General features: G+C 41.2%; 1 protein-coding gene across 1 annotated transcript in view; it reads left to right on the top strand.

The window, feature by feature from the left end:
- ankrd34bb (ankyrin repeat domain 34Bb) overlaps positions 1–19,583 on the top strand; it is a 46,845-nt gene that overhangs the window by 23,871 nt on the left and 3,391 nt on the right. The gene's annotated exons all lie outside the window — the stretch shown is intronic.

Here is a 19,583-nt window from a genome sequence, read left to right as displayed (position 1 = left end):
TATATAAGATTTGGCAAAATTTTATGATTCATTATTTTTTTTTCCAAAGTATGTAATCTAAAATTTATTATCAATTACTTGATATATGCATAACTTTAGTAATGGTAGAGGTACATACACAGTTGTCTTTCTAATTTAACGAATGCTTCTGTAACAAATGTAAACTTCTGATACAGTGTTTTTTTTCTTATTGGAACCTGGTATTTGACTTTAGGTGTTAAATCTCTTCCAATAAGATATTCATTTGGAAGCACCTGAAGAAACCCGTACATTTTTTGAAACTGCTTATTCCAATTCAGGGTTGTGAAGGGCCAAAGTCTATCTGTTGGAAGTGTCAGTTTACAGACAATCTAACAGAAGTAGGTTTGCACATTGGGTAACCAGTGTAACCAAATGTAAGTATGAAATAATGAGGAGAAATGTCTATATAATTGCCCCAGGTACACAGAAAGAGAACTGTAAACCTGTTTGGTTTGAACATGGGCACGCTAATGATACATTTTACTTACAATGTACAGTAAACAATATCAAGTATATCTAAGTGAGTTAAAGCTTTAATATCTGGGGCCTCATGCATAATGCCATGCGTAGAATTCCCACTATAACATGGTGTAAGCACACAAAAAAATCCAGATGCATAAATCTGTGCTTATGCCAACTTCCACATTCTTCCACTACATAAATCCCAGTCAGCGTGAAAAGTAATGCACGTGCCTGCTGTCCCGCCCCGTCTCCTCCCAGAATTGCGCCTCTTTCAATATGCAAATCAATATAAATAGCCCTTAAGCTCAGCGTTCTGTGAAAATGCAATGGCAAAAGCACGGGGGAAACAGAAGAAGTTCAGCGAATACCAAGTGGAGGCAAGGGAAAAGTACTATTTGTTGGTTAAACAGTGGTATAAACAACAAAAGGAAGTTGATCGAGTGACATAGAGTGTCGGAGAAACTTGAAAGCTGAAGTTCACAAAGTCGCACAGTGCCCAAAGTAAAAAAGAAGTTGGCAGATATTAAAGTCGCCGTGAAAAGGCGAGTTGTAGCCCACCATCTGAGTTTCATATGAAAGCTTATTAGGGTACAGAGACAAAAAATATAGGCACACAAAAAACTCGAAATGCCAACTTTAATATCGAAATTTCCACTTTAATCACGTTGTTTATTTTGTCATTAAAGTAGAACACCATAAACTTCATCTTAAAATTGTTTAATTGACTAGTTTCTCAAATCCCATCATAACTAAAGTAACACGTTACAAGCTTTGTTTTGTATTTGATCCTCTATGTGCTGTATGTATGTGAATCACTACGTGCTTCCGGGCTTTCTCTTCCTCCGACAGGGCACAGAATCCATTAAATTCGTAATATTATAGCTCTCTGAATAATTAAAATACTGAGATGGATACTTGATATTATTTTCATGATGATGGGAGTTAAAGCATGTTATTAAACATGGGAATACGGTGGTGCAGTGATTGTGTGCAACCTTTGATGAAATAATTTATTGCAGCAGTACTGTCTCTTTCAAATGTACTAACCCCCAATTTCTGTCCTTACTTTTCTTTCTTCAAATACCCAATCGCCACACAGTCGGCTCTGTAATAGACATTAAGCATTTGTAAGCTTAGAACACCGATTCTTCAAAACTTTTAAGGAACATTGAAATATCTTTGTAGTACATGTTTAATTATTCTATCCATCTATCCTTCCAGTGTTGCGTCAGCAGCAGCAAGAATACAGCGCAAGGCAGAAACAATCCGTGAACGGAGCGCCAGATCCTTGTTAGCACAGCGACACCGTGTCCTCACATGTTTAATTATCAACAATATAGATTATTTAAATGAATCTTTAGGTTTAGGTTTTATACATCACAATTTGAAGGTGGAAACAGGCTTTCGCAACATTTTTGTGCATATGCACTGTTTATACATGAGGCCCCTGCTCTTCAAAGAAAAGTAAAAAAAATTACAGTATTTTCTGAAAAACATTCAGGGTAATGGGGAATATTCTTCTATCTGAGATTATTACTTGAGTGCGTCAGAAAACTTACTTAACCAATTAGATTGTTCTCAGGTTGGATATACACATTTCCACTTACTGATGATTATAGCATCTGCAAGGGTTCATTTCATATTACAAGCAATCCAAATGGTTGTCTTCAGACCTGAGCTGCCCTTTTGCTAATCACCATAGCCCACCGCACTACCTTCTTTTGAAGATTTCTCTTCTCAGCTGCTAACCCCTATAGGAATATGGAAATCACCCACACCAGCAGCCCTTTACCCAATCAAACAATATAAAATTAATATTATTGTAAAAAAAAAAATGCAGTAAAATCAATGGTAGCAAAAGTAGGAAATATATTTGAAAAGAGACTTAAAAGATTAGGAAATGTATTTGAAAAAGCCTTATTAAAATATTTATGCAGAAAATAAAGGTATTTGAAGATTAGTCTTTTAAAGTCTAGGTGCAGTGGTGCTTCAGATTGGTGAACAGTCCATAGAGGTCTTACCAATTTCTTTTGGCGTTTCTTTCTTTTGTTGTTCCCTTCTCTGCTCTCCTTGCTTTTCTCTCTCCTGCAGCATGTACTCCAAACTTAAAGGCCAAACTATATGTCAATTTAACAATTATTACAGGAATAATCAATAAATGTTTGCCTTTCTTAGGCTGTTTGTCCATTCAGGTCCTAATTGCCCCAGGTCTAGTAAATTACAAAAATTATTATATGTAACCCATCCACAGGGGATGCACAAACCAGGTATCGGCTCTGAGCCCTTTCTTATTTGCAATGGTGATGGTTGACAGAAGACATTAGACAGGAGTCCCAATGGATTATGATGTTTGCTAATGACATTGTGATCTGTAATGATAGTAGGGAGCAGGTTGAGGAGATTCTGGAGAGGTGAAGATATGCTCTAGAGGAAAGGAATGAGGGTCAGTAGGAACAAGACAGAATACATGTGTGTAAATGAGAAGGAGGTCAGTGGAATGGTGAGGATGCAGGGAGTAGAGTTGGCAAAGGGGGATGAGTTTAAATACTTGGGGTCAACAGTACAGAGTAATGGGGATTGTGGAAGACAGTTGAAAAAGAGAGTGCAGGCAGGGTAGAGTAAGTGGAGAAGAATGTAAGGAGTGATTTGTGACAGACGGGTATCAGCAAGAGTGAAAGGGAAGGTCTACAGGACAGTAGTGAGACCAGCTATGTTATATGGGTTGGAGACGGTGGTACTGACCTGAAAGCAGGAGACAGAGCTGGAAGTGGCAGAGTTAAAAATGCTAAGATTTGCATTGGGTGTGACGAGGATGGATAGGATTAGAAATGACTACATTAGAGGGTTAGCTCAAGTTGGACGGTTGGGAGACAAAGTCAGAGAGGTGAGATTGCGTTGGTTTGGACATGTGCAGAGGAGAGATGCTGAGTATATTGGGAGAAGGATGCTAAGGATAGAGCTGCCAGGTAAGTGGAAAAGAGGAAGACCTAAGAGAAGGTTTATGGATGTGGTGAGAGAGGACATGCAGGTGATGGTTGTGACAGAACAAGATGCAGAGGACAGAAAGATATGGAAGAAGATGATCCGCTGTGGTGACCCCTAACGGGAGCAGCCGAAAGAAGAAGAAGATGATTTGCAATAATGTCTTTTTTTTTCAGATTCTAAAAAAGTCATCTAAAAGATACACGATTCAAGTCAGTCAAAATACAGAAGTTAAAACCAGTCTATAGCAGTCATTTAAAAATATTTACAGAGTGCATTTAAAATGGGATTTAGAGTCCAAAGTTTAAGGAGACACTGTTTAAATAAATGTCAAAAGGTGCAGGTTTTCTAATTGCTGGCTGTTTACTCAGGTGTCGTTATTGCTGGCAGGTTAATCAATGTTAGGTCATCCAGTTCACAATTTGACTTGTATCTGCAGTCCAAGTTCTTATTTTTTAATATTGTTTAATTCACAGTTCAGCATTGTGAGTTTTGAATATTAAAATCTCCATATGGCTTTTTTTTCATATATAGTAGGCAAAATAAGTATTTGCTCTCCTGCTGAATTTGTAAGTTTGCTCATTTACAAAGAAATGAACAGTCTCTAATTTTTATGGTAGTTTCATTTTAATGGAAAGAGACAGAATATCAACCAAAAATAACCAAAAGTATTTGATCCCCTACAACCCTGCCAGAATTCTGGCTCCCACAGATTGGCGCTGTGTGCCACAATCAATCAATCAATGAATTTCAGATATTCCTGATCTCACTTTTATGTAATGTGTTTTTTTCTGGATTTTTGGTTGAAATTCTGTCTCACTCCATTAAAATGAAACTACCATAAAAATTAGAGAGTTAGTTCATTTCTTTGAAAGTGAGCCAACTTACAAATTCAGCAGGGGATCAAATACTTATTTCCCCCACTGTACATGTGAGTTTTATAGGAAAGTTAAAGACCACATAGGAGAGATATTATTTCAGTTTTAGCTTAAAACTTACATGAGTACTGTGCATAGATTGTGATTTTAAAATTGTATGTATTTATTTTTTTAACTGAATGCACCAATTTCAAGAATATGTTACATGTAGATCTAGAACGTGTCCCCAAAGTTACAGACAGGAATCCCTCTGATGAGGATATAATTACTGATTTATTTTCATTGCTAGAATATTTTTCCTGATAAAGGTGGAAAGTATTCTGTTACTTTATCTTGTGAAAATCAATGTTATTTATTTTTAAGGAGAGCAAATGCTGGGCAATACTGCTCAGAATATGATAGATGTGAATGACCCTAGACTGAGAAAGTCCTATCAAAACTTTATTAAACTTTGTCATGTCCAGGTCACACAGGCGCAATGTTCAAATCTTAACTTAGGAATGTCTTACATTTCAAAACACCACATTTTTTCAGTCCTGGTAAAGATGCCAGTCAAGTTAGAGGTGATCCCACTTTTGCATTTCTGATATGCAAAATAGATTGACAATATAATTTTCTTGATTATTTCAGCATACATTATGAAAATCATGAAATCTTCATGAATAAATGCTGCAAATATAAAAAGATGGCAAAACTTTTTATAATATACAGTATCTGGTAAAAAACAAAGTCCTTTTTATAATTTAGTAGCAGAGACTAGGGAATAGGTGTCATTTTTTTCCATTCCTGTTTATACCACAAAATCTCTTTTAAATCAGTGCCTTCAACATGTTAGGCAAACCACCTGCATGTGTCTTGTATTAAATGGCATAGTTTTTATCTCTATCAAAAATAGACAATGAATGGTTTAGCCTCAAACATATGGAGTAAAAAAATGTTACAATTCACCCCATAGTCAGGGATAGTTGTAACATAGTATATCAACACCATTATGCTATTTTCTATTAACAAAATTAGTGTGTTTGTGTGCAATGTATGTTAATCACAATTAATATCAAATCTCATCTCTCTATTATATAACAAAATCTTGGGTCGAGACGTGATTTTCTCTGAGACATTTAACTTCCCGCGAGACACAACGATATTCAGATCACGAATGAGGGCAGCAGCAGGATGCCAGCAGCTGCTCAAGCAAAGAGGAATTAAAAAAAATGTATTTGTTTCCCATTATATCACTGTTTAAGAGGGGTTTCGGAGAGGCAGCCACTGGCAGGCGGGGAAAAGGGGTTGGCAAGCAAAGCTCCATAGTAAAACTAAACAAAATGTACAACTGCACATTAATTTTAGCAGCTGAATATTAGCACGTGTGTAGTACATCGATCACTTGTAGTCATAGTAGAGGCAGATATTTGAATACACAACTTAATAAACAATAGTAATGACAATTACAACATCGCCATGAAATGTGCAAAAACAATAACAAATAAAGTTAATTGGATGTTTGTGTCTGTGATCACAGTGGTGACAGATATATTGTGCTCCTCTTTGTGAACAGGCTTCATGGGCCCAACTTGGACAGACTATGTACTTAACCCAATTTTCCATGGGCTTTGAGTTATGCAAATATTCCATACATCCATCCATTCTCTTCCACTTATCCGAGGTCGGGTCGCGGGGGTAGCAGCTTAAGCAGAGAAGCCCAGACTTCCCTCTCCCCGGCCACTTCTTCCAGCTCTTCCGGGAGAATCCCAAGGCGTTCCCAGGCCAGCCGGGAGACATAGTCCCTCCAGCGTGTCCTGGGTCTTCCCCGGGGCCTCCTCCCGGTTGGACGTGCCCGAACACCTCACCAGGGAGGCGTCCAGGAGGCATCCTGATCAGATGCCCGAGCCACCTCATCTGACTCCTCTCGATGCGGAGGAGCAGCGGCTCTACTCTAAGCCCCTCCCGGATGACTGAGCTCTTCACCCTACCCTTAAGGGAAAGCCCAGACACCCTGCGAAGGAAACTCATTTCAGCCGCTTGTATTCACGATCTCGTTCTTTCGGTCACTACCCATAGCTCATGACCATAGGTGAGGGTAGGAACGTAGATCGACTGGTAAATTGAGAGCTTTGCCTTACGACTCAGCTCTTTTTTCACCACGACAGACCGATGCAGAGCCCGCATCACTGCGGATGCCGCACCGATCCGCCTGTCAATCTCACGATCCATTCTTCCCTCACTCATGAACAAGACCCCAAGATACTTAAACTCCTCCACTTGGGGCAGGATCTCCCCCCCAACCCTGAGAGGGCACTCCACCCTTTTCCGGCTGAGGACCATGGTCTCGGATTTGGAGGTGCTGATTCTCATCCCAGCCGCTTCACACTCAGCTGCGAACCGCTCCAGAGAGAGCTGAAGATCACGGCCTGATGAAGCAAACAGGAGAACATCATCTGCAAAAAGCAGTGACCCAATCCTGAGTCCACCAAACCGGACCCCTTCAACACCCTGGCTGCGCCTAGAAATTCTGTCCATAAAAGTTATGAACAGAATCGGTGACAAAGGGCAGCCCTGGCGGAGTCCAACTCTCACTGGAAACGGGCTCGACTTACTGCCGGCAATGCGAACCAAGCTCTGACACCGATTGTACAGGGACCGAACAGCTCTTATCAGGGGGTCCGGTACCCCATATTCCCGGAGCACCGCCCACAGGATTCCCCGAGGGACACGGTCGAACGCCTTTTTCAAGTCCACAAAGCACATGTAGACTGGTTGGGCAAACTCCCATGCACCCTCCAGGATCCTGCTAAGGGTGTAGAGCTGGTCCACTGTTCCGCGACCCGGACGAAAACCACACTGTTCCTCCTGAATCCGAGGTTCGACTATCCGACGGACCCTCCTCTCCAGAACCCCCGAATAGACTTTTCCAGGGAGGCTGAGGAGTGTGATCCCTCTATAGTTGGAATACACCCTCCGGTCCCCCTTTTTAAAGAGGGGGATCACCACCCCGGTCTGCCAATCCAGAGGCACTGTCCCTGATGTCCATGCTATGTTGCAGAGACGTGTCAACCAAGACAGTCCTACAACATCCAGAGCCTTAAGGAACTCCAGACGTATCTCATCCACCCCCGGGGCCCTGCCACCGAGGAGTTTTTTGACCACCTCGGTGACTTCAGTCCCAGAGATGGGAGAGCCCCAGGCTCTGCTTCCTCATTGGAAGGCATGTTAGTGGGATTGAGGAGGTCTTCGAAGTACAAACCGGATTCCAAAAAAGTTGGGCCACTATACAAATCTATACTAATAAAAGGCAAAGCCCTCACTCACTCACTCACTCACTCACTCACTGACTCACTCACTCACTCACTCATCACTAATTCTCCAACTTCCCGTGTGGGTGGAAGGCTGAAATTTGGCAGGTTGATTCCTTACAGCCTCCTTACAAAAGTTGGACAGGTTTTATATCGAAATTCTACGCGTAATGGTCATAACTGGAAGCAGTTTTTCTCCATTTACTGTAATGGAGATGAGCTTCAACGCCGTGGGGGCGGAGTTTCGTGTGACATCATCACGCCTCCCGCGTAATCACGCAGTACATAGAAAACCAGGAAGACCTCAAAAAAGCGCTCAAGAAAACATGCATTATATAATTGAGAAGGCAGCGAAACAATAAGAAGCGAGTTCTGCTACTTCAGAAACAAAGCACGATGTAAACCTACACTTTAAATTAAGTTCATAGACAGGCTGCCGCTGGCGTTTGTAATTTAGTGCCTGCCCATATAAGGCCATCCGTCAGCGGCAATCCAATAGCAAACTGCCACGGGTAAATATTCACGGGTGAAGGACTGTGCTTATGGAGAGGAAGATGAGATGGTCAGGGTGGTGTTTGACACAAACTCAGCGAAACTGCCAGAGAAAGTTTTAAGTGCCAGGACTAAGGTAACATTAAATAAGCTATGGACATAGCACGAGATGGCACCAGCACAGCTGGGAACCTTCGATGCAAGTACACCGAGTGGCTCACGTGAACTGACGCAGTGCACAGATAAAAAGCAACAGTTCCAAAGAGCTGAACAAAAACCGAATTACACAATTGAAAAGGCAGCAAAAAATATGAAGCGTCTGATAAGCATATTCATAAATGCAGCTACTGTGGAAACAAAGCACACGGTGGAAAAAGTCAATGTCCTGCTAAAGGAAGACAGCGTAAAAAAAAAAAACCCGTGCATGCAGTTTGTCACATCACAGATAAAAAGGAAGACGAGCTGTTTATTGATGCAGTAAGGAACTAATCGATGAATGAAACCTCTTATCTTTACAACGATTGACAAACACGGAATGTAACTTGAACACATCGTACAAATACGAGCCTGATTGAAAGAAATAATGATAATCAAATCCTTGATGACAGCAACATTCAATAACACTCACAAAACAATTACTGTATATTGACAATCATGTTACGTTATTTTTAAAATGTTCCCTTTTCTTTTCATAACTTCTACTTCTCCACTGCGATACACGGGTATATATATAAATGTATATCTATAGCCCGATCTACAATACATACTTTAGCATAGACAAGCGGTGGCGCAATTGTAGAGTCTTCGCTCTAACGCCGACATTCGAGGTTCGATTCCGAGAGGGATGTACTGACTATGTATGCGCTACCGATTCATTTTACCTTCCCATCTCCTTGGTTTGGGACGTATGAAAAATATTAGGTTAACGCAGAATCATGTTACGTTATTTTTAAAATTTTCCCTTTCTTAGCACAAGCACAGTTGAGAAGCTTCGATGCATGTACTCCATAACGCGTTAAAAATAACGCATTTAATCACACTTTCAATTCCAAGCAAACGGAACTTTTGTCAATGCATGATTTCCTGGTACATCCATTACACTGATGCACACATCACAGCTACAAAAATGTTAGAGTCGGAATAAAGCGCGTTCCTACGACTGATCATTTCGACTACCCGAGCGAAGCCTTGATAAAAGCATGGTTTTGTGCACACTGAAAAGCAAGCAAAATTAGATGCATTACAGAAAGCGGACTTTGTGGCTCTTACTGGGGATCATTGGACTTCCGTGACCGTTAGTAATTCTAAATACATCTAATTACAAAATGTTCAATGATCACACTGTTTTAGCCTAATGTACAAAATAATTTTGGCTAATGTTACTCAGAGTTTAAAGAGTAAGCTGGTCAAATTACCTTTTATGTTTCTGACTTATTTTTTAAGAAGAAAACTGCACTTTATGGTGAAATTTTGGTTATTATTATTTAAAGACAATACTATTCTGAAAATGTACTTAAAGTACTTAAACTACCACTTTATTTTTAAGTCTGCCCAATTTTAACCAGGGATGATATTTTTGTTTCTGTTTTGAATTCAAATGCAGTTTAAAGCTTTTTTTCAGAAATTAAAACAGCTTCAGTTTACAATATTCATGTCCATGTCTATTATTTGATTCTGTAAGCCCACTAAAACCGTTTTAAATTAAAAAAAAACATTTGCGATTTGGGGCAAATTTACGTGTGCGATTACATACGATAAATCAAGATTAATTCTTACACAGCCTCTAATTAATTGGATTAATTTTTTAATCGAGTCCCACCTAATATATATATGTAGATATATATGTAGATTTGTATATATATGTGTATATACAGTATATATGTAGATATGTATATGTTGTATATACAGTATGTATATATGTGTGTGTGTATATATACAGTATGTGTATATATATGTATATATATGTATGTTTATATGTATATATATGTTTATATATGTGTCTGTGTGTGCGTGTGTGTATATATATATATATATATATATGCCAGCAACACTCATGACAATTACAAAACAATTACATTGTCAATCATGTTACGTTATTATTAAAATGTTTCCTTTTCTTTTTACTTCTCGCTGCCAATGCAGCTATTTTATATATATATATATATATATATATATATATATATATAAATAGATAGATATGACAACAACACTCATATCAATGACAAAACAATTACATTAACAATCATCTTACGTTATTTTTAAAATGTTTGCTTTTCTTTTCATAACTTCTTTAACACACTACTTCTCCGCTGCGAAGCGCGGGTATTCTGCTAGTCGTGAATAAAAACTGAATGCAATGATGTGAAGGTGCCAACTTCTAATATTTTATTCAGAATAGAACATAAATCACGGAACAAAAGTTTAAAAGTGAGAAAATGTATCATTTTAAGGGAAAAATATGTTGATTCAGAATTTCATGGTGTCAACAAATCCCAAAAAAGTTGGGACAAGGCCATTTTCACCACTGTGTGGCATCTCCCCTTCTTCTTACAACACTCAACAGACGTCTGGGGACCGAGGAGACCAGTTTCTCAAGTTTAGAAATAGGAATGCTCTCACATTCTTGTCTAATACAAGCCTCTAACTGTTCAATCGTCTTGGGCCTTCTTTGTCGCACCTTTCTCTTTATGATGCACCAAATGTTCTCTACAGGTGAAAGATCTGGACTGCAGACTGGCCATTTCAGTACCCGGATCCTTCTCCTATGCAGCCATGATGTTGTGATTGATGCAGAATGTGGTCTGGCATTATCTTGTTGAAAAATGCAGGGTCTTCCCTGAAAGAGATGACGTCTGGATGGGAGCATATGTTGTTCTAGAACCTGAATATATTTTTCTGCATTGATGGTGCCTTTCCAGACATGCAAGCTGCCCATGCCACATGCACTCATGCAACCCCATACCATCAGAGATGCAGGCTTCTGAACTGGGCGTTGATAACAACTTGGGTTGTCCTTGTCCTCTTTGGTCCGTATGACATGGCATCCCAGATTTCCAAAAAGAACTTCGAATCGTGACTCGTCTGACCACAGAACAGTCTTCCATTTTGCCACACTCCATTTTAAATGATCCCTGGCCCAGTGACAACGCCTGAGCTTGTGGATCTTGCTTAGAAATGGCTTCTTCTTTGCACTGCAGAGTTTCAGCTGGCAACGGCGGATGGCACGGTGGATTGTGTTCACTGACAATGGTTTCTGGAAGTATTCCTGAGCCTATCCTGTGATTTCCTTTACAGTAGCATTCCTGTTTGTGGTGCAGTGTTGTTTAAGGGCCCGGAGATCACGGGCATCCAGTATGGTTTTACGGCCTTGACCCTTACGCACAGAGATTGTTCCAGATTCTCTGAATCTTCGGATGATGTTATGCACAGTTGATGATGATAGATGCAAAGTCTTTGCAATTTTTCGCTGGGTAACACCTTTCTGATATTGCTCCACTATCTTTCTGCGCAACACTGTGGGAATTGGTGATCCTCTACCCATCTTGGCTTCTGAGAGACACTGCCACTCTGAGAAGCTCTTTTTATACCCAATCATGTTGCCAATTGACCTAATTAGTGTTTATTGTTCTTCCAGCTCTTCATTATGCTCAAATTTACTTTTTCCAGCCTCTTATTGCTACTTGTCCCAACTTTTTTGGGATTTGTTGACACCGTGAAATTTTGAATCAACATATTTTTCCTTTAAAATGATACATTTACTCGGATTAAACGTTTGATCTGTCATCTACGTTCTATTACAAATAAAATATTGACATTTGCCATCTCCACATCATTGCATTCAGGTTTTATTCACAATTTGTTTAGTGTCCCAACTTTTTTGGAATCCGGTTTGTACTCCCCCCACCGACCCACAACGTCCCGAGTCGAGGTCAGCAGCGCACCATCCCACCATATACAGTGTTGACACTGCACTGCTTCCCCTTCCTGAGATGCTGGACGGTGGACCAGAATCTCCTCGAAGCCGTCCGAAAGTCGTTCTCCATGGCCTCTCCAAACTCCTCCCATGCCCGAGTTTTTGCCTCAGCAACCGGTACCTATCAGCTGCCTCCAGAGACCCACAGGACAAAAAAGTCCTATAGGACTCCTTCTTCAGCTTGACGGCATCCCTCACCGCCGGTGTCCACCAGCGGGTTTGGGGATTGCCGCCGCGACAGGCACTGACCACCTTACGGCCACAGCTCCAGTCAGCCGCCTCAACAATAGAGGCACGGAACATGGCCCATTCGGACTCAATGTCCCCCACCTCCCTCGGGACATGGTCGAAGTTCTGCCGAAGGTGGGAGTTGAAGCTACTTCTGACAGGGGACTCTGCCAGCCGTTCCCAGCAGACCCTCACAACACATTTGGGCCTACCAGGTCTGACCGGCATCTTCCCCCACCATCGAAGCCAACTCACCACCAGGTGGTTATCAGTTGACAGCACCCGAGTGTCCAAGACATATGGCCGCAAGTCCAATGACACAACCACAAAGTCGATCATCGAACTGAGGCCTAGGGTGTCCTGGTGCCAAGTGCACATATGAACACCCTTATGCTTGAACATGGTGTTCGTTATGGACAATCCGTGGCGAGCACAGAAGTCCAATAACAAAACACCGCTCGGGTTCAGATCGGGGGGGCCATTCCTCCCAATCACGCCCTTCCAGGTCTCACTGTCATTGCCCACGTGGGCATTGAAGTCTCCCAGCAAAACGAGGGAATCCCAGAAGGTATGCCCTCTAGCACCCCTCCAGAGACTCCAAAAAGGGTGGATACTCCAAACTGCTGTTCGGCGCATACGCACAAACAACAGTCAGGACCCTTCCCCACCCGGCGGAGGAAGCCACCCTCTAGATCCACGGGTAAACCCCAACGCACAGGCTCCAAGTCGGGGGGCAATAAGTATGCCCACACCTGCTCGGCCTCTCACTGGGGGCAACTCCAGAGTGGTAGAGAGTCCAGCCCCTCTCAAGGAGATTGGCTCCAGAGTCCAAGCTGTGCGTCGAGGTGAGTCCGACTATATCTAGCCGGAACCTCTCAACCTCGCGCACTAGCTCAAACTCCTTCCCTTCAGAGGTGACATTCCACGTTCCAAGAGCCAGTTTCTGTAGCCGAGGATCAGACCACCAAGGTCCCCGCCTCTGGCCACCACCCAACTCGCACTGCACCCGACCTCCTTGGCCCCTCCCATAGGTGGTGAGCCCATGGGAAGGAGGACCCACGTTACCTCTTCGGGCTGTGCCCGGCCGAGCCCCATGGGTGCAGGCCCAGCCACCAGGCGCTCGCCATCGAGCCCCACCCCCAGGCCTGGCTCCAGAGGGGGGCCCCGGTGACCCGCGTCCGGGCAAGGGAAAACGTTGTCCACAGTTTTTATTCTTCATTGGAGGTGTTGAACCATTCTTTGTCTCATCCCTCACCTAGGACCAGTTTGCCTGTTCCATGTTCCATACAAACAACGTACATTTTTTATTCATTGTCTGAGGATTCTGTGTGGTGTGGCTCATTGTTTCTAATCTTCCGTTTTTTCTCTCCCAGAGTTTTCTTTGGTAGTAGGTTCTTTTTGTTTTGTTTCTTGTTCAGCCCTTTCATTGTCAAGCTTATTTTTCATTTTACTTTGTTAGATTGTGTTTGGTGCACTTCAGACATGGCATCTTGACCTGAGTATTAGTAATTATTGCTGCTTATTTTTTCTACCTTCCTGTCTCAATGTTTTTTCATGGTCCAGCTTTCGATCAGGTTGTACCTCAAATGGACTAAAGATGTGACTGAAATTTTATCAGCTTTAGAAGGGGTCTAGGGACCAGCTGCATAACTAAATACAATGGTGGACAGCTGGGTTAGTATGATCTTTCACATTTGAAGGATCAAACTCCAGTTTGTCAAATATGTCTGGATTATAAGGCCAAATTCCACTGCACTGGAATTCACCGTTTATTCCTTAGTGAAGCTGCAGCCGGAAGTGCTATTTTCACAATCCCTGGAATATCATATATGGTCATAGTCTTTCCCAGATTCATTTACTTCCTGGGATTGCATGCCATGTTCACCATCTTACTGAGTGGACCTTCGTGTATCTGTAAAGTTCTTGAAGGTTGAAACTGCAATGCTGGGGGAATGTTAACATCACAATTTCATAAAATTTCACCTGGGCTAGGTTGTAAAATTTCTGTAACTTTGCTACAGCTATCCCAAAATCCTGTAGCCATAAATAAATTTTCCTTTCAGCTAACAGCAACAATATTAGGACTTGCAATTTGCATAAACATTATTTACAATCCTGTATAATAAAATGATTCAAGTTTGAATGATGTTAAAATTACTTTTTACCTCAAAATCCTTTTTATAATTATAAATCTGTGTGCAACTGCTACTGGGTATGCCTTCCTCACATGTGAAATCAGGACTAAACTGAGCATGTGCAGAATGAATCATGTGATCTGAACCTTGTTTTAGATTGGAGAAACAGAACAAGTTGCAGGTATCCCTGGTCTCCCCTACTTGCTATTGCTAATATTGCCATTGTTATGAAACAATCTCCAGGGAGTATTGTAAGTGAAAGAAAAAGACTGGGAGATAATAACGAGATAGAAGAATCAAGATACACGAGTGAACAAAGTAGTAGGACAAATCAAAAATCAAAGATGAAGCTCAAAAACCTGAAAGGAAACCTAGCAATTGGCCAACATAATAAGCAAACTACTAATTTTATCCAACAGTGGCATTACACTACATGGTGTCATTGCCATATTTTATATTGCTGAACTTCTGCTAACATCATCAATACACTGCTTGTAGACACGTATTGTGAATGTGTGTTGGGAAAAGAAACAGTATAAAAATAAATTCTAAAAATAAATCCTTGAAAGCCTGTAAAGACACAGTGAAATACTACAGCTGTATTTTAACATTAAAACAGAAATGACAGTATTTTTTGGAAAGAAAACATGGAATATCTGTTTAAACAAATAAAATGAAATTCAGCAGATGTCTCAGTGCTTTTTTTAATGTAAATACAGTTTGATTTAATATTTATATGGACAGATTAATAAAGTATACCTAGTGCAGTTGGATCTCTTTTTAATCTAAAAATTTTCTAATCCATTTTTTTCAAAAATAATAAATGACATTTTCATTACACAATCAATTATATAAAAACATGAAACCTGCAGTTCAAAATGATCTATCAGCTGTGATGTGCGGCCGGCTCCCATGACCGGTGGGGATGCCCCAGCTGCATATGTTCCGGGGTAGCAACCATGGGCAGCTCAATACCTCCCCCGGGACACTTGGTGGCAGCCTCCCTGGCCGACGGTGATTCCCCAACCTCCTGCATGGCTCCATGGGAGATAGAGTCCTCCACAGCCTGGTTAGGAGCTGGGGTGGCCGCTAGGGGGTGCTGCCTGGATTCAACAGCCCGGCTGGACGAGTCTTCTGCCCCACCCGGAAGTGCAATTGAGACCAGGTGGTCAAGCACCTGGAACACTTCCGGGTGGGCTGTAAAAGGGGCCAGCCACCACCACTCGAGAGCCAGAGTTGGGAGGAGGAGGACTAAGCTTGAGGAGGAGTGGTGGTAAAAGAAGAAAGAACTGTGTTGTGGGTCTTTTGTGCTGTTTTGGGACTGTGTTGTGCCTGTGGGATTCACGGGGAAGACGTGCCCCACAGGTGAAAAAAATAAAAGGTCTTTGTTCATTTTATATGTGCCTCCGTGTCCATCTGTGTCGGGTCAGGCGCCTTTATATAGCGCCTTTGTTACACAGCAAACATCTGATTTTCATGGCTCAGGATTACAGAAAGTACATGTTTTCTAGACTACTGGGCATTTCAGTTTAAATAGTCGCATGGTGCAGCGGTTAATGCTACTCCTTCAAAGATGTAGCATCCTGGCTTCGTTGTTATGTGTGTGGAGTTTGATCCCCATGTCTGTGTGAGCTTTCCTGCTGGGGTCTGGGATTTCCTCTGAAATCCCCAAAGTTATTTGTCAAGAACATGTGGGGGGTTCATTTGACTGTTTCAATAACATCATGGCCGCTAACACATTAGAATTTCATTTCTGACTACACTTTGTTGTGATGTACAGTAATTTTTATTTCTTGTTGTTTAGCGACAACCAATCTAACAACAACCAAAAAAAGAAACATTGAAGGAAAAGAAAATGTGGTTGTTTTTTTATTCTTTTACTCTTAAGTGGAACTTTATAGTTCTTTACAGGGTTGTGTGCTTCCCTGTTGAACCTTTGCTTGACATAGCACCATTTTATTCTGGGAAGGGTTCTTTGCATATGAAGTAAATTCTTTGTGCTTTGAAAAACTTCCTAATATGTAGAAAATACATGAAATGTTTAATGTATGGTAGGTTGCATGACACTAACTGATTAAGAAAACTTGGACTTAGCCTGCATTATTACTGCATGTAGGCAGCCAGAGTCCTTTTAAAATCATGACCCATTAGTATTTCACAAATTTGCTATAATCTTGCCATGGCTATTTACACTATAGAGCTGGTTACAGGTCTAAATAAATAAAGGCTCTTTCTGGAACCTTCATGCAGAAGGGTCCTTTGGGAAACCAAAAAAGGTTCCCCTATGGCACCACTCTGGCACTTACATTTTTAATATACTTTGATTTTGGTTCAGTCCTTATGACGTGACTTGAGGTATACAGCAAATTCTATGTATTGCCTCTCCTCATATCCCAGTCTGTTGTATTTCCAACTCCTAAACAAAAGGTATTGACAGTCTGTGCCATTTAAAAAATACACTTCTTCTGTTGGACCTCAGGCATGTTCGACTGAACTTTTTAATATGCAGGTGACTTGAAACTGGACGGAGTGTTAGAATTTGCTCCTTACCTTGTACTTGGTATGACAGTATTGGGATAAGCTTTGGCCCGCTGCAACCCTGAAATGGATTAAGTGCGTTAAAAACTGTATGTGTGACTAGCAGAGAGTGATTTCCTCCACAAATAGACCAGGTTCACTTTTGACAAATGTGGTGTGGAACGGAATATCCTCCTTAAAGCCACAACTGTGAAAAAGTAACCATAATGATCACAAAAACCAAATCATGACACAAACAGTGATTTTATATTTTACTTACAGTGGGTACGGAAAGTATTCAGACCCCCTTCAATTTTTCACTCTTTGTTATATTGCAGCCATTTGCTAAAATCATTTAAATTAATTTTTTCCCTCATTAATGTACACACAGCACCCCATATTGACAGACAAAAAAAGAATTTTTGAAATTGTTGCAGATTTATTAAAAAAGAAAAACTGAAATATCACATGGTCCTAAGTATTCAGACCCTTTGCTCAGTATTTAGTAGAAGCACCCTTTTGAGCTAATACAGCCATGAGTCTTCTTGGGAAAGATGCAACAAGTTTTTCACAGCTGGATTTGGGGATCCTCTGCCATTCCGCCTTGCAGATCCTCTCCAGTTCTGTCAGGTTGGATGGTAAACGTTGGTGGACAGCCATTTTAAGGTCTCTCCAGCGATGCTCAATTGGGTTTAAATCAGGGCTCTGGCTGGGCCATTCAATAACAGTCACAGAGTTGTTGTGAAGCCACTCCTTCGTTATTTTAGCTATGTGCTTAGGGTCATTGTCTTGTTGGAAGGTAAACCTTTGGCCCAGTCTGAGGTCCTTAGCACTCTGGAGAAGGTTTTTGCCCAGGATATCCCTGTACTTGGCCGCATTCATCTTTCCCTCGATTTCAACCAGTCATCCTGTCCCTGCAGCTGAAAAACACCTCCACAGCAGGATGCTGCCACCGCCTTGCTTCACTGTGGGGACTGTATTGGACAAGTGATGAGCAGTGCCTGGTTGTCTCCACACATACCGCTTAGAATTAAGGCCAAAAAGTTCTATCTTGGTCTCATCAGACCAGAGAATCTTATTTCTCACCATCTCAGAGTCCTTCAGGTGTCTTTTAGTAAACTCCATGCGTGCTGTCATGTGTCTTGCACTGAGGACAAGCTTCCGACAGGCCACTATGCCATAAAGCCCTGATTGGTGGAGGGCTGCAGTGATGGTTGACTTTCTACAACTTTCTCCCATCTCCTGACTGCATCTCTGGAGCTCAGCCAAAGTGATCTTTGGGTTCTTCTTTACCTCTCTCACCAAAAGTTTCTTCTCCCTCGGTAGCTCAGCTTGGCCGGACGACCTGCTCTAGGAAGGGTTCTGGTCGTCCCAAACGTCTTCCATTTAAGGATTATGGAGGGCACTGTGCTCTTGGGAACCTTAAGTGCAGCTGAAATTTTTTTGTAACCTTGGCCAGATCTGTGCCTTGCCACAATTCTGTCTCTGAGCTCTTCAGGCAGTTCCTTTGACCTCATGATTCTCATTTGCTCTGACATGCATTGTGAGCTGTAAGGTCTTATATAGACAGGTGTGTGGCTTTCCTAATCAAGTCCAATCAGTATAATCAAACACAGCTGGACTCAAATGAAGGTGATCTCAAGGATGATCAGAAGAAATGGAAAGCACCCGAGTTAAATATATGAGTGTCACAGCAAAGGGTCTGAATACTTAGGACCATGTGATATTTCAGTTTTTCTTTTTTAATAAATCTGCAACAATTTCAAAAATTATTTTTTTTTGTCTGTCAATATGGGGTGCAATGTGTACATTAATGAGGAAAAAAATTAATTTAAATGATTTTAGCAAATGGCTGCAATATAACAAAGAGTGAAAAATTGAAGGGGGTCTGAATACTTTCCGTACCCACTGTATATACATTCACTTCATTTTAATTTGGTGGGATGAATTCAGCGGCAGCAGTTAGAATGCTCTCTCTGTCTCTCTTTCTTTCTTTATCTCTATTAGCCGAGGAGCTCTCAGTGCTCCAAGTCGTTGACCTAATCTCTCATATTATGCAGAGGTTTGGAGGGTATAATATTAGGGAGAGATGAAGTTCAAACATCCCAGGGGTGGGCAGGTCAGCAGTTGTGCTCTTGTGTGTCTGGGGTTCGGCAGTTGCAAAGTTGTCTAGTGCCAGGATATGGTACCCTTTTCACACCTTTAACATAATATTGTTTTGGTGCAGGAAACCAATTGGTGGTTTAATAGGAACTCCTCCCACTTCTACTAGAAATCTCTGGAAATAAAGAACTTACTTACTATTTCTCCAGCAGAGCCCATAAAATATGTTTCTCATAGAATGATATAGCTTAGTGAAAGCTAAAAGCAAGAGTGTATAATGTATGATATATAACAATGCAAAGCAAGCAGTGCAACATAATAATATTTATCAAAAGTAGAAATCTATTGTATGTGAAAGAATTTTATTGAATACACAGGCTACAATGTCATGTTGAACACTGCTTAAATTTCATTGCTGCCTACATCATATTAGGTTAAAAAGAACAGGGTGTAAAGAGTTTTAATTTTGATCATATCTGAAGGTACTGTCACAGGTGGTAAT

Source organism: Polypterus senegalus, chromosome 7, assembly GCF_016835505.1.
Source record: "Polypterus senegalus isolate Bchr_013 chromosome 7, ASM1683550v1, whole genome shotgun sequence".
Lineage (NCBI taxonomy): Eukaryota > Metazoa > Chordata > Cladistia > Polypteriformes > Polypteridae > Polypterus > Polypterus senegalus.
Note: the sequence above shows the minus strand (reverse complement) of the source record. Positions and strands in the feature narration are given on the sequence as shown.